This window comes from Bombus pascuorum, chromosome 2 (assembly GCF_905332965.1).
Source record: "Bombus pascuorum chromosome 2, iyBomPasc1.1, whole genome shotgun sequence".
NCBI classification, from domain to species: Eukaryota; Metazoa; Arthropoda; class Insecta; order Hymenoptera; family Apidae; genus Bombus; species Bombus pascuorum.
Window position 1 is genome coordinate 3,628,535 of NC_083489.1, and position 13,819 is coordinate 3,642,353.

Genomic DNA, 13,819 nt, shown 5'->3' on the forward strand with positions numbered 1-13,819 from the left:
GTTCTACTTTTCTCCACGGATAATAAAGATATCGAGACCGCGGACGTTCCGTTTCCTTGGTTCCAGTTTTCTTGTCCCCGTTGTACCTAACACGACCTGGATATAACATAGGAAACGTACCTCGTGGACGCAGCTACGTTCGTTTCATCTTTTATGAAACTTACGGGGGCGATTATAATCGTGGTTATAATATTTTTCATCGCAGGTGATCGAACCAGGAATTCTCTCTGTTGCTGCTACTAATTCCCGCTACATAAAAGATATAACTTAGAAAAAACGAAGCTGGCACCCCGCTGGGGGTAGCCGCCCACATGCTATATTATTTTTTATTTATATTTTTTTTTCTTCACCAACAAGATATAACACTTTACCAAATGTCCGCAAGGACAAATTGTAAAATAACCAAAATAAAATAAAAAAAAAAAACTAATTCCCGCTCGTAAACGTTTCTGCTGATTTACCTACTTTCGTGGCGACGCGACGGCCAGTGACCGTTCGTTTTTCTCTTAATCGCGCGCTATTCTCTTTTTCTTTATTTCTCTATCATCTTCTATTTCCTATTTTCTATTTTTCGTAGGAGTTGGAGTCGCGTGTAATTGTACGCCGAGTAAAAGAGTTGTAACGATTCGAATGGTTTCGTTTTAAATGGATGGCGGAAAGCAATTGCACATTTCGAGATAAGAAATTACTAATTTTGAAGAGGAAATGTAACTATTTAAATTTATTAATAATAAAGAAAGAAGCCGTCGAGTTTATTGTAAAGCTGCGTATCTGATTCGTGTTTCGTTCTATGTTTCTGTCACTTTTATCTTCACGTACGAACGTAGGAATATTAACAACAAGCAGGTGTGACCATTATGATTGACAACGAATAACGCTAGTCCGTAGTTCGCAAAATGCAGCAGCTTGTCGACGTTAATTACACGACTTTGAAGATCGAGGATAAAATCGACGAGAATATTCGGAGGCAAAACTGACCACGACCGGACCGTTGCCTGAATGAAACGAAATTGGATAAAATAAAATCGACATCGATGCGACCAAATCCGTCGAGTCTGGGGCTACGTAGCGACGCATTATCATAATTAATTTTGAAGCTGGCTACGAATTGAAAAGGGCGTCGAGGCCAGTCGTCTATTCATTAATACCTATTATGCAAACGGTTCGGCCCGATTCATTCCCGTAACGAGCGTCCATTGTTTGCCGATCATTGTGTCCTCGGCCTCGTCCGATGGTACAATTGCCACTGTGCTTCGAAAGTTCGGGTATCATTTCTCTATTCGCCCTTCTCCGCCTCTCTGTCGCCTTTATATGTCATGACCGTCCAACTCGACCTTCGAACTCGATCTAATTCCAGTTCACCGGCTATTTCTTATTTTTATTCCCTTTTTTATTCAGAGTATATCGAAAATTGTGGCGAACTGAAAGGTACGTTCGTGTATCGCTTTCGCTCTCTTTGAAATATTATTCACGACGTTCGTAGTTGCTCCACGAATTATTTTCTACGGTCACTTTCAAATTTGATATCAAAATTTTCTCTCTGCGAATTTTGTCTCAAGCGTCGATTTCTCGCGTAAAAATGGACAACAAGAAAGTGCAGACTAATATTTGTTCCAATAAAGCAAAGTTCCATTTGTGAGAAAATCAAATTCGAATGCACATTGAAAGTTGTTAATTCTCGTTGTTAATATCGCGACAAGTATTGAAAATTTATTTGTTAGTGGTTTGAATTTACTATATTCGTATTGTCGAATCGTTGAAAAACGTTCTTATAAACGCCCTAGAGAGTCGTGAAATTATACGCTTGCTTTTGTTCCACTTCGATAATTGTGGTATTATTATCAAAGTTTTATTACTAAGTTGTATTATTTCTTCTTATGACAAATTAAACTTTGGTATTCATTTTTGAAATTCAACAGCTAATAAAAAATCTAAGACATCGTATTCAACTAATAGATAAATTTATATCTCTCTATGACTCGTATCAAGAGATTTTCCAAATAAATTTTATCTCATCTTCTCAACTTGCATTTTCTAAAAGAATCCTGTACTTTTTATTCGTATCGTCTTCGATTTATTTTATATTCTAGCAATGTTACGGACTATCCAATCTTTTTGCTAACCATTTTGATAGACATTTTCGATCAGCCTAAACCAAACTAATTTTCCGTCTCATTTCTTTTAATTTACGCTTCTGTTTACGATTTGTTGACTTCTCGTATAGGCTGCGCAAGTGTGAAAGCAGTGGCAATAAAAAGCGTTTATTTCATGACTGTCACGTGGTCGACGTTCCACGTACCGAACTCGGAAAACACTTTAGCAAACCTGTAAACGAATTGATAAACCCGATCTCGCTTGTTCCGCTATTATTACGGCGCTGCTGCAACGTTCGCATAACAGTCTGTTAAAAACTTACGTTATCGCTATGCCAGTGTTTAATTGTCGCCTTATTACCGTGCTTTTAGTTATTTCATTGGTAAGAACGTTTACAATCCAGACGTTCGACCGTTCAGCTTAAAAATGTGCAACTTTGAAATAGTCGCTGTAAATGGAAATATTTTCTAGCCTGTTTTAGCTTCGATCGCGTAATTATCTTGTAAATTAACTTCTTCAATTAATCTTCGATATATTAGACATATTATTCGAGATATTGCTTTGTGAATTTCTTTTAAAATACGACGCAATGGTCGGCTTTCCATGTTATATTACTTCAATTATATTTTCATGTTACTGTCTTAATTATCTTTCCATGTTACTTCTTTCGTATTTTTCCGTAGCATTAGGATCGTGTATTTCTTGAATATCGAGGCAATCGAGTTTCGTAAGAACTTTTCTAGCACCGCAGAACCTTAATCCGAATCTTCGGTATACCAACGCCGTGATAAAATAGAATTACGTACATTTTGAAATATAGAAAATTATTCCGTGTTGCGACTTCTTAAATGCTCGCATTACGTTCGTCATGTTTAATACGTCTACACTGTACATTTTATTAATATCGTTACTGGTAGGTTTTAGAAATTTTTCCAATTATTTATGAGCAAATGTTAACAGCTGTTTATTACATACCTATTAACTACGCCGCAGCTAGGCTTCGCCTGTGCTCATTTCCTAACTTTTTCTCTAAATAACAGAAATTGGTCCGCAGGTGTTGGATACTCGTTAAGCGAAAGGCTCGCTGAAAAAGTCGCGAGGCATACGATACCTGTGTATGTTCATGCCTTGGGTTAACCCAATAAATTATTATGATTAATTATTGTAATAAATTGTCATGTTTTTAATTAACCAGTTTGGCGTACCTGCAATTTTATCGCGTCGTAATGCTGTTGTGTAGTTAAGTCGATGTTTATAGGAGCGTTCTGTAAATTCCTTGCGTAACGAATCAACATCCGCTATTTTCTGGCGTGAACGTGGCTTAATAACTTGTCTTTGCGGTTCCATTTCATGGGATTTTATTTTTAACCGACGCGACAGACGGAAGCATTCTTTTCGACCGGTTGGCAATGTAAACAAATTAATAAGCGCGCACCGTTCGTCAATTTCTGGTTGACTAGGATGGAATTCGTGTTGCCTAATCGTGAAAAGGCCAGCAGCTTTCGATTTCGATTCCACTATCGTTCGTATCGATCGGTCCTTATTAACGCGAACAGACGTATGGAAATGGCATTTATTCGAGCCAGTTTAGAAAAGATTAAGGACGTATATCAATGGTGTTCTATTTGGTCGTTTGCTGTTTTAAAAAGTGCTTCATAAAATAGGATTTTCGAGGACAAGCGATAATAAGAGAAGTTCGTATCGGTAGCCGTACGTTATAAGGGATTTCGATTTACTGTCACAACGGATTTTAGTGTTTTAATCCGATTATTTATTTAGAGATTACATTTAGTACATCGCATGTATAGTGCAAAATATCTATTTGAATGCAGGTTTGTACGAATGGTTCGTGTCGATGGTTTATCGATTTTTAAATATTGATAGGGTGAATGTTTTTATTGATGCTTCGTGCGTTCATTTATTTCATCAGACGATACACAGTTTGCAAATTGCAAAGAATAGAGATACTTTGTATGATACTCTAGAGTTCATAAATGTCTGCTTTCTTTGAAATATGACGCTGATTGGAAATGTTTGCCCATGTTCACCGATCGGTTAAATGATAATCTAAGAATAATTCTTCTATTTATCGTTTCGATACAGTGCGCAACGTTTCATTGCAATCTTCTATCCTACTTGAACATTTTCCAAAAATTTCTCGTTTTCTTGGGACGTGGTAGTTTCAATTGTAAGAAAAACTTGATTTTATCGCACAGTTTATTTCCAAATGCAGTTATTTCCAGGATCGCCGGCATGTTGAATCTGTTAGTAGATGGCAGAGACGAGAACAAAGTGAAAGGATGAGTAAACCTTGTGTCCTTGCCTTTTGGAACGAGATCGTTTCGCGAATAGATTGGCAAGCCAGGCTGCTTGATAGACACGATTATTGCGATCGATAATCGTCTAGTTGATCGTGATTCGTTGTTGTATATACATCGTTCACCGTGGCGGTCGAAACGGCTTTCTTTCGGCGCGATGTTAACTGGCTTTCTGAATCGCAGCTCAGAGAGGAGGAAATTATTCTTGGAGCGTGGTTCGAGTGGCGGAGCGTCGTTAAAGTCTCGCAAGAAAATGCTAAATAGGTCTTTGAACCGGTATAAACGAGCTCTAAGAGATCCGATAACAGTCCTCGACTGCGAGCCGTGAAGTGGACGCGCGGATGCGAGAAATCGTCTCGTTGCCGTGCACTTTTTACTTTCATCTTTGAGTGGACGATCCTATGGAAAAAGTCGCACCGAGCCGGCATGCATTATAAAACGCCGCGCTTCAAAGCGGCCATTTGCATTCGCGGCATCTTTCCACAATGTCAACGGCTTCTGTCAATTACTTTAACGAAGTCACGCTGGACGTTCCTTTGCGGAATGGAAATCGAACGTTTTTCATCGAGTCTCGTGCTCGGTCTGATCTCGCCGCGAATTTGTCCATTTAATTCGTTTAACCAACCCATTAACCGAAGAAGATGAATTGCCTCGTCACCCGGATCGCTGGTATTTTTTGCCGACGTGATAATTTATTTACTCGAGTTCTCTCGCTTCTTTAACCTGTTAACCGAGTTGTTTCTTAATCAGAAACATCTGTAGCCGCGGAGTTGAAAGTTCAACAAGGACAAATGAATTTCAACCTGGTTGATTTTAATTCTCGTACATGTAAACACAACGTAATCCATTTTTAATAGAAATTCATCGATGCGTGAAGGAACAAGGACTCCTAAACGAAGATATCGTATACTTGAAAGATAGGAAATTCAAAAAAGGAAATTAAGAACCAGTAGGTAATCAAAGATATGTATACGGTATCGTGTTTATGTCGCAATCAATTTAACATCGTAAAATTTCTGATTAATCGTAATCTCGTATCTCGTACTGCGAGTAGTAGTTTTCCTTGGTTAGATAGAAATTGACGAATGTGAAGTATTTCGAAAGAGAAAAGTTGCATTTGCATAATTTTTAATTAAAGCAATTTAACCGAGTTCTCTGCTTGGTAGCAAATATTATCTGATTTTTTATTGGAACGTAAGAATCGATAAGAAAACTTTTTATTATTCTTTTTCATTGTAATTTTGTAGAATTAAATATCAGAAGAAAAGGTCAATGTTTTCTATATTAAAAGTATTGTTTATGAATTTCTTAAAGAACGAGCTAACTATTTGAGTCTAGTTTGGTTATGTCGTAGCATTTGTATTCGTTTTAATAAATTTTAACTCGAAATAGGTGTCGTCTAATTGTTCAACAAACCTGTCTCGAAAGATGAACAACTTCCTCGACGTTTCTGCGTCGTATAAATGCAGGATGGAGTAAAATCTCTTCAAAGTTCACTCGAAGACCGTTAACCGAGAATATGGGATTCCGCTGTAACAACTTTTCAACTTAATTTACGGTCCTAAATGAACGTTTCTCTGAAAATGTCGCGGTAGAAATAATTCTTTGATACAAACGAAGCGAGTATTCTCAGAATCACTTGAAATTAGTGCTTTTAACGCAACACAGGGTACATTAAACCGTCGCTTTTATTTCATTGGTATTTCGATGTTAAACAAATCGTAATCATTTTATTATTATAAGTATACTTTACAAGAATTCTAGTTTCCTCTGAAATGCAAAGGACAGTTTCTGTACAATCACGAATGACAAATCGTATCACCGTTTAATCCTGTTACAACCCTGATGTATTTTCTTTTTTCTTTTTCCAAATTTCCCACTTTTTACAGACAGGGCCGGCGTGACCTTTTGCGGGGTCTGAGTAGACATTCAAATCCTACACTTAAATTTTACAACGAGGAATTATTTATTTACAAATGCTGTTACATATTATATACTTTCTATAAGCAGTTTTTTAAACAAATTCAAGTAATATTTTTTCGCACTCACAATTAGCCTTCAAGGGGTAAAAAATTCAACGAAAGTACACAATCTACGATCATGTATGATTTTTGCAAAAAACTATCGATGTAGTTTAATTTCTCTAAAAAGTACATTTCTCTAAAAGCGCCTGGATCTTTTTATCTAAAGTAGTTTCCAGGATACGAGGACTTCATGAAGTTACGCTGAACTTTGACGATTTTTGTCACTCCTTCAAACCGAATCATCGCTATTAAAAAGATGTCTTGCATCTGTTAATTATCGTCATTCTGTAAAAAGTTAATCAAAATCGATGTTTTTAATCGGGTAATTTTAAAGACCACGGGGCTTCTCCAAACGCGGGGCCGGGTTCCGGCGAACGCGTTGAACCTGCCTTGCACCGGTCCTGTTTACAGAAATATTTACGTCGAAATTCTTAATTTTTACGTAATTACGTCGAAATCATTAATTTTTACGTAATTACGTGGAAGATGAATTTTTTTTATAAAAATGCAAACTACGAATAAAAATGCTATTGGTTCAAGGAAACCTCGAAGACGAAGAAGAACAGTAAGGTCAAAGCGGTGGTGATTTGTCGAGCATTCTTGTTCGTAAGAAGGAATTATTCCTGCGGCTGACTCGTGACATCGAATGTCGAGTATTTCAAAGTACGCCAACATAGGTAGTCGGTTATATTTTATCTTACTTTATTTATTCACGTTCAGTGACATACAGGTGTCGTAAAGTCAGCAGCGTTTTAATGGACGGTATCTTATGTGCGATTATTAAATAACATCCTGTAATTAATATTCAACGGTTCAACGATATTATTGCAGGATATTTTACCTCGTTAGATTTTATGCGTCTGATATGTGGTTCGTAAAAATAGTAACTGTTGATATTAAAACGGAACATGTGGTCATTTGGTGTCCCCGAGGAAAGTAATATTTCTTTTAAAAAAAATAATGGCAATGAAAAATGTTCTGTCGTTATACTATCGAAAACACGTATGTAGATATTTGAACGCATGGGCGTTATTCGAGAAACTGGTATCGAGGATCTCGTTTGAGACGTCAACAAACAATTAGGAACTTAGCAATTAGAAAATTGACAATTACAGGATCAAGGAGAATCGTGAAATTCTATCGCAGCTGCAACTGTAAATACTATAAATTTATTGTAACGTATACGTACACACAGATACGACGTGTCGATTATATTTGCATCCATTTGGAATTTGCATGCGATTAAAGATGGCAGATATGATTTAGAGTTAAGGAATTTTGTATCAAATTTACTTAATTAAACGTATACGTGTTCGACGCTGTTTCCGTAAGGTACTTTTTATCATGTTTGCAAGGTATTTTTCGTATTATCTTATTCTCTGTATAATTTTATTTATAACGATCATTATCTTTAAATATATATGTGTATCCACGTCCATAAGGGTTATTCCACGTATATTTCGTTTTCTCATAGTCGAGTATATACGGTTAAATATTTTGTGTGATTTTATAGTATAATAAAAGCTCGTTCGTCGCGTACGCGTGCATTTTACTTACTTTGTTGGCTGTCTAACTGCTGCCACGATTCTCTGTTTCTACTGACGTAACATCTCGTTTTATCATCTATAATAACGTTTATACGTAGCGGAATAGTTCGGTGAAATTATGGTTGTCCTTTGAAAGCCACACAGTGATGAAACTCCTCGATAACGATTTTATATACGCTGTAAATTTAGCATTCCGGCCTGGCATTATCGATTTTCTTTGGATTTTTCTTAAGACCAGAGGTCGCCTGCCCTGTTCGTAAAACTTGTATCAACGTTCGAGTTAAGCGGAGATGGTCGACAACAGGCAAGTTTCATCGAATAAAATTTTTATATCGAGTGCTTGTTATATATTTACGCGAAGTTATTCGTTTGGTACCTGAATATTCTTCGAATTATTTAGGTTGACAGTTGTTTAGTACATATTTGAATAATACGTTGCATACATACATACATACGTATAAATATGATAAATAATCGTTCCACTTTCAAGATATTCCACGATATTCGACGATATATAATGTTCTAATTTCAATACGCGCCCCGACAGAAAAGTACTAAAACGCGTAGCCCACAAATCACCAACGTTCCAAATTGTCATTCGTCTCGTTATACGTCGCGTAAAACGTTAGAAATTCTCGTAAAGTCCTCGAGATATTATCGATAGCTCCTTTGAAACTCCGTTGCAAATCGTCGAATCCCTCGATCGAGAAGCGTGGAACGAAAGAAGAAGAAGAAGAAGAAGAAAAAAAAAGTACAGCTTTAACGATTCACCGTGAACGCGTAGCTGGGAAGACTGTCAGGAAATAAATTCCTGCTAACTTGTCCATGCAAGTGGGCGCTAGGGCCGGGCATCGGTACAAAACGCGGCGCGTCTCGAGGGGGAACAATAGGGCCGGCTAGAAATCGCTCATTGTGCCCGCGAACCGGCAAAAATAATCACGTGAAAGACTGCGAGGACGGACGGAAGGACGGACAATGAACGGGCACGTATTGCTCGGCTGCCACTCGTGCTTCGCAAACGGTTTCCTGGACTCAAACGCTCGTTCGTTTCGCATTTGTGCTCTTACGGCTCTGCCATTCTCCCTTTCTAACTCAAGTTCCTGTCACGGTGGGCGAGTTTCTTGCGAAAAGAAAGAAATAACAAAAAGAAGAACGTACACACACGCGTACAGGGACATACATATGTAAAAAAGAGAGGAATAGGAGGAAGCGAAAATTGTTTCACCGGTTTATCAGTAAAAGGGATGCAGATGTTGGTGATTTTTGCGGAGGAAGTAGCTTGAGAATCGAGCTAAGTAAGTGGAATGAGAATGTCTGTCTCTCGGGTTAATGATAGTTGATGGCGGTATAGTGTGCGCGTTAAGGCGAACATTTTAAACGTTCGGTGAATTTTTTCTTTGCACGAAGAGCGTTTATATATTGCTTGATCTTGTCCGAAGAAGAAAAGCGATTATAATTTTATGGTGTAAAAAGTATCGTGTTTTTAAATTCATTAAATTACTTTATAACTGATCTGTAATGCATCTTGTTTTATTAAATAATATCTAGTATTTGGTACTACTACACGATTAACAAAAAGATAACAAATTATCGACAATATCGAAACGCGAGAGATTAATAGCTACAATATGCTTAGAAGAATTTGCCTTTGGTAGGTGTATTTGTCCTCGTACGAGCGATGTCCTGACGAGAGACGTCCTCGGTGTTTCAGAATAGAGACAAATACCTTAGATGAAATCATTGAGTCTCAAAGAAGATATAATTGGTAGAAAATTTTATCCGAGATTGAAAAAGCGTAGATATTCTTCTGCACTTGGTATTTCTATAACGAGGAACTATTTTCTTCGTCTAAGGTATGTGCCATTTTACACAAAATTCATAATTTAATATCTTTATTGATACCCGTAATTACTATCATTTCGATTATCACTGCAGCCAGAAGAGAATTCAATATACTCTCTAATCACAATGTCGTAAAATATTAACACGTTCTTCCATTACAAACTGCACTTATCTAAACGATCTCTCGGAATATTTCGCACATGTCCATCCATATCGCCGTATCGCAGTAAAATAAACGGTCCTGCGTTAATCAAAAGCCAATTAAGATGCAGCACGAAATTTTCCATCCACCCAAATGTATCTCATCGGATTTTTCCGACTGATAACATAATTACATTCTCAATTTCCGTTGTTTAATGCATCCTAATTATTGGTTCAACGTTATCCCGGCGATTCGTTTTGCTCTTGATCGAATGCACCCAGAGATATTAATTATCGCTAACGTTCTTATTAAACTATCGGCAATCTACGAAGTACGCATCAGACATTCCGGATGATTTTTTCGCCAGGATAATAGAACGGGTTCAGCCGGCCCGTCGCGTCGGTTCCAACCAATCAAGTTACGTCTGTACGCGACGGGATGATCGGTTCCCCGATCGATTTCATCCTCATGGTCTAACGTATATTCGCTTCGATCGAGGAATGACTGTAACGACGCACGTAATTACTTAATGGACGCAATTAGGAATGGTAATCAAGAGTCTCGCTTCGATTGCTAGAGATTCGATTTCTTTGCCCCTTCCCCCGAGGCTAGTTTGATCTCCTTCTTGATTACAGCCGTCACCTAAATTGGATTACGCATTTTAAACGCGTCAAGGATTTTCATCTCTCCTCCTCTTTCTTGGTGCATCGATACTCCATCAATCGGTCTTTGCTGACGCGTTCAATAACTGGATGAGATATGCTCGTTCCTCCTCTCCTAATTGCGACGTAAATCATCTCTTGGAGAATGACTGGTGGAAGACTTCTGAAGAGTCTATGCATTTTCGTTTCGTTTTCTTCTCTTACCGAATGAGCTGGTAGCCTGCAAATTGTCATGTTAGCTTAAAAACTGGACTATCGTGTTATGGCTACAGGGCTAATTGCGATTTGAAACGGTTTTGTTTTCTTTGAAGGCTTATCGACTACTCGCGAGCGTGATTAATGACGGAAAAGTATTGTACGAGATTAACACGCTACTAATAAGTATAATAACTATATTGATTTATCGAACTTGTTGTATTGGTATTGCTGTATATCGTTTGTCTTTGAATATTTCTTCTTCTTTTGTTTTTTTTTCTTTTTTTCACTTTTCTTCCATTTTTGAGAAGGAAGATCTACGTTGGTTTTTGGCTAACAGCGAACGATACGTTCGTATTCGAACGCTTACCAATTTATTCATAGCGTTACTAAAAAGTATAATAACTATATTGATTTATCGAACTTGTTGTATTGGTATTGCTATATATCGTTTGTCTTTGGATATTTCTTCTTCTTTTGTTTTTTTTTTCTTTTTTTCACTTTTCTTCCATTTTTGAGAAGGAAGATCTACGTTGGTTTTCGGCTAACAGCGAACGATACGTTCGTATTCGAACGCTTACCAATTTATTCATAGCGTTACTAAAAAGTATAATAACTATATTGATTTATCGAACTTGTTGTATTGGTATTGCTATATATCGTTTGTCTTTGAATATTTCTTCTTCTTTTGTTTTTTTTTCTTTTTTTCATTTTTCTTCCATTTTTGAGAAGGAAGATCTACGTTGGTTTTCGGCTAACAGCGAACGATACGTTCGTATTCGAACGCTTACCAATTTATTCACGGCGTTACTAATAGATCGTGAATTGTTGCGCGTTTATGCGAAATTTCAAGATGCAAACGTTCCTACATTGCATAGAATTGCGCGTAATGTTAAAAATTACGACGTAAAAATTTAACGTGCGAAGAAAACAACGATGATGGTAGAAGAATATAGCGGAAGATTAGAGTACGTGGATAAAGTAAGAGTAGTAGCTCGAAGAAAAGCATACGTACTTACCCCAATACGTCTTGTAAATCATAATAAAGATCTCGTTTTGATCTGTTCGTAAACTTGCGTACACGCAATTAATCACGTAAGATACGTTCTCCTCGTATACTTCTGACTCGATTAATCTCTTTCTCTAGACATTAAGCATTTACGGTTGGATCTTTTTGCAACGAACCAAACCAGACGTCAGGAAAGCGAGTATTTTCCAAAGAAACATGACAACTCGCGATAACCGATCTCTCGAGCTACCGATGAAATTCTTCTGTCGAAAAACATCAAGAAAGAAAGGAAAAACGAAACGCACACGGTGACGGAGAATGTAGTTCTTGTTGATCTTGTTGATCTACGAAAAAACGTCGATTCTGAAAACGATTCGAGAAACAGAGAGAGGGACAAGACGGTGATTTTTGAGTAAACGCAGCGTGGCACCGTGGCACACGCATTTGTCATAATCGCCGAAGAAAGCGGGACAAGTTGCTTCCTCGATCAACGAGATTCCACGGTCGGTTCGTATTTCAAATTCGCGGGGGATCTACAAGAATCTAGCAGTCGTGGAAAGTCGTGAGGTATGCCGTTCGCATGCTTTTCGATAGATCGCCGCGATCGATAGCAAGTAGAAAATCGTGACGTTGCGAAACCGCGACCGATGCTTGATCCGCGTCAATGCAAAGTCCGAGTATCCGTCTTTTCTTCTTCTTCTTCTTCTTCTTTCTCCTTTGATTTTTCCTTTCTACTTCTTTTCTCGCGTGTTCGTTTCGCAGATCATCGATAGAAAGCCGAACAACACGTGATGCGCACACGAACGAGAAGAAAAGAGAGAGCGAGATCGTTTTACAGCTCGAAAGGGGTAGCGACAGACGACGTGCAAGTCACGACTTCTGTTTGCCGGAGAAGGCTCCGATGATTAGAATCTTTCGGTATTTCTATCGATCCAACGGGCCACCGCGTGGCTCTGTGGCAATATTCGCTCCGTCTTCTAAGTACTTGCCGTCTAAACGCTCCTCTGAGTTATATCGTTTTAACTCTCTCGCTTCTTACCTGCCTCCTCGTTGTTCACGAGGATTTTACGATCCATCGAGATTTCTCAACAACGCTCCGATGCTCCGTGATTATGATTTAACCCGGGTGCACGACTTCGGTGCTCGGCGAAACGGTCTCCGGATAACAAAGTAACGGGATTTTGAGAATTTCAGTGGCGATATTGTTACGGAGGAATTTTTGTAGAATATTTTAAGAAATCGTGGATATCTGGAAACTTTTACGAGTGCAAGAAATTCCAATTACGTAGAATCTCTTATAGGGTGACGAATATACACAGGATGAACGGACATTTTGACGAATATTTATATAAACTTATAGTTACGTAGAAATTCCTATAGAATCAGGAATTTACGGAATAAACGGAGATTTCTGTTGTAAGATCGCGATCAAAAATACATTTTCACGGGTACGCTGGGATACGAAGATATTTCTAAAGAGTCGGAACGATTAAAGAGAAATTTTCATCGAAGTGCATCGATACAGAGATAGTAATTTTTATAAGAATACCATATTCGAGAAATGTTTGTAGAAAAATGATTATAACGATCAACTTGTATAACGAAACAGCTACATAGAAATTTCAATCGTCGTATGCTATTGTAAAATTTATATTTGCCAATCTCTTGCAATTTGTTAACAAGACACTCGTTGATTATAACTTCCCGTGAGGAAGAAATTTTTTTACGTACCTCTTGCAATTTTATTTCATTTTCTAATTTTAACAAATATCGATTTCTGTTCCTGTTCTCGTATACTCGATTATGTCGACGATCTGCGCTAATTAATTCGATTCCCGTAGCCGACATTGATTTATTCCGGTTTATGGCTTCCGCAATCGGAATTGCGACCTGTATATCTGCGCGAGAGCAATCGACAGTAGTTTCTTTCGAGATACAGAGGAATTCGGTATCGAACGTCTATTCTTGCGTATAAAATCGATGAGT

General features: G+C 37.8%; 1 protein-coding gene across 1 annotated transcript in view; it reads left to right on the forward strand.

The window, feature by feature from the left end:
* The window catches only part of LOC132916337 (UPF0489 protein C5orf22 homolog), a 335,224-nt gene that overhangs the window by 89,388 nt on the left and 232,017 nt on the right, over window positions 1-13,819 (forward strand). The window lies entirely within an intron of this gene.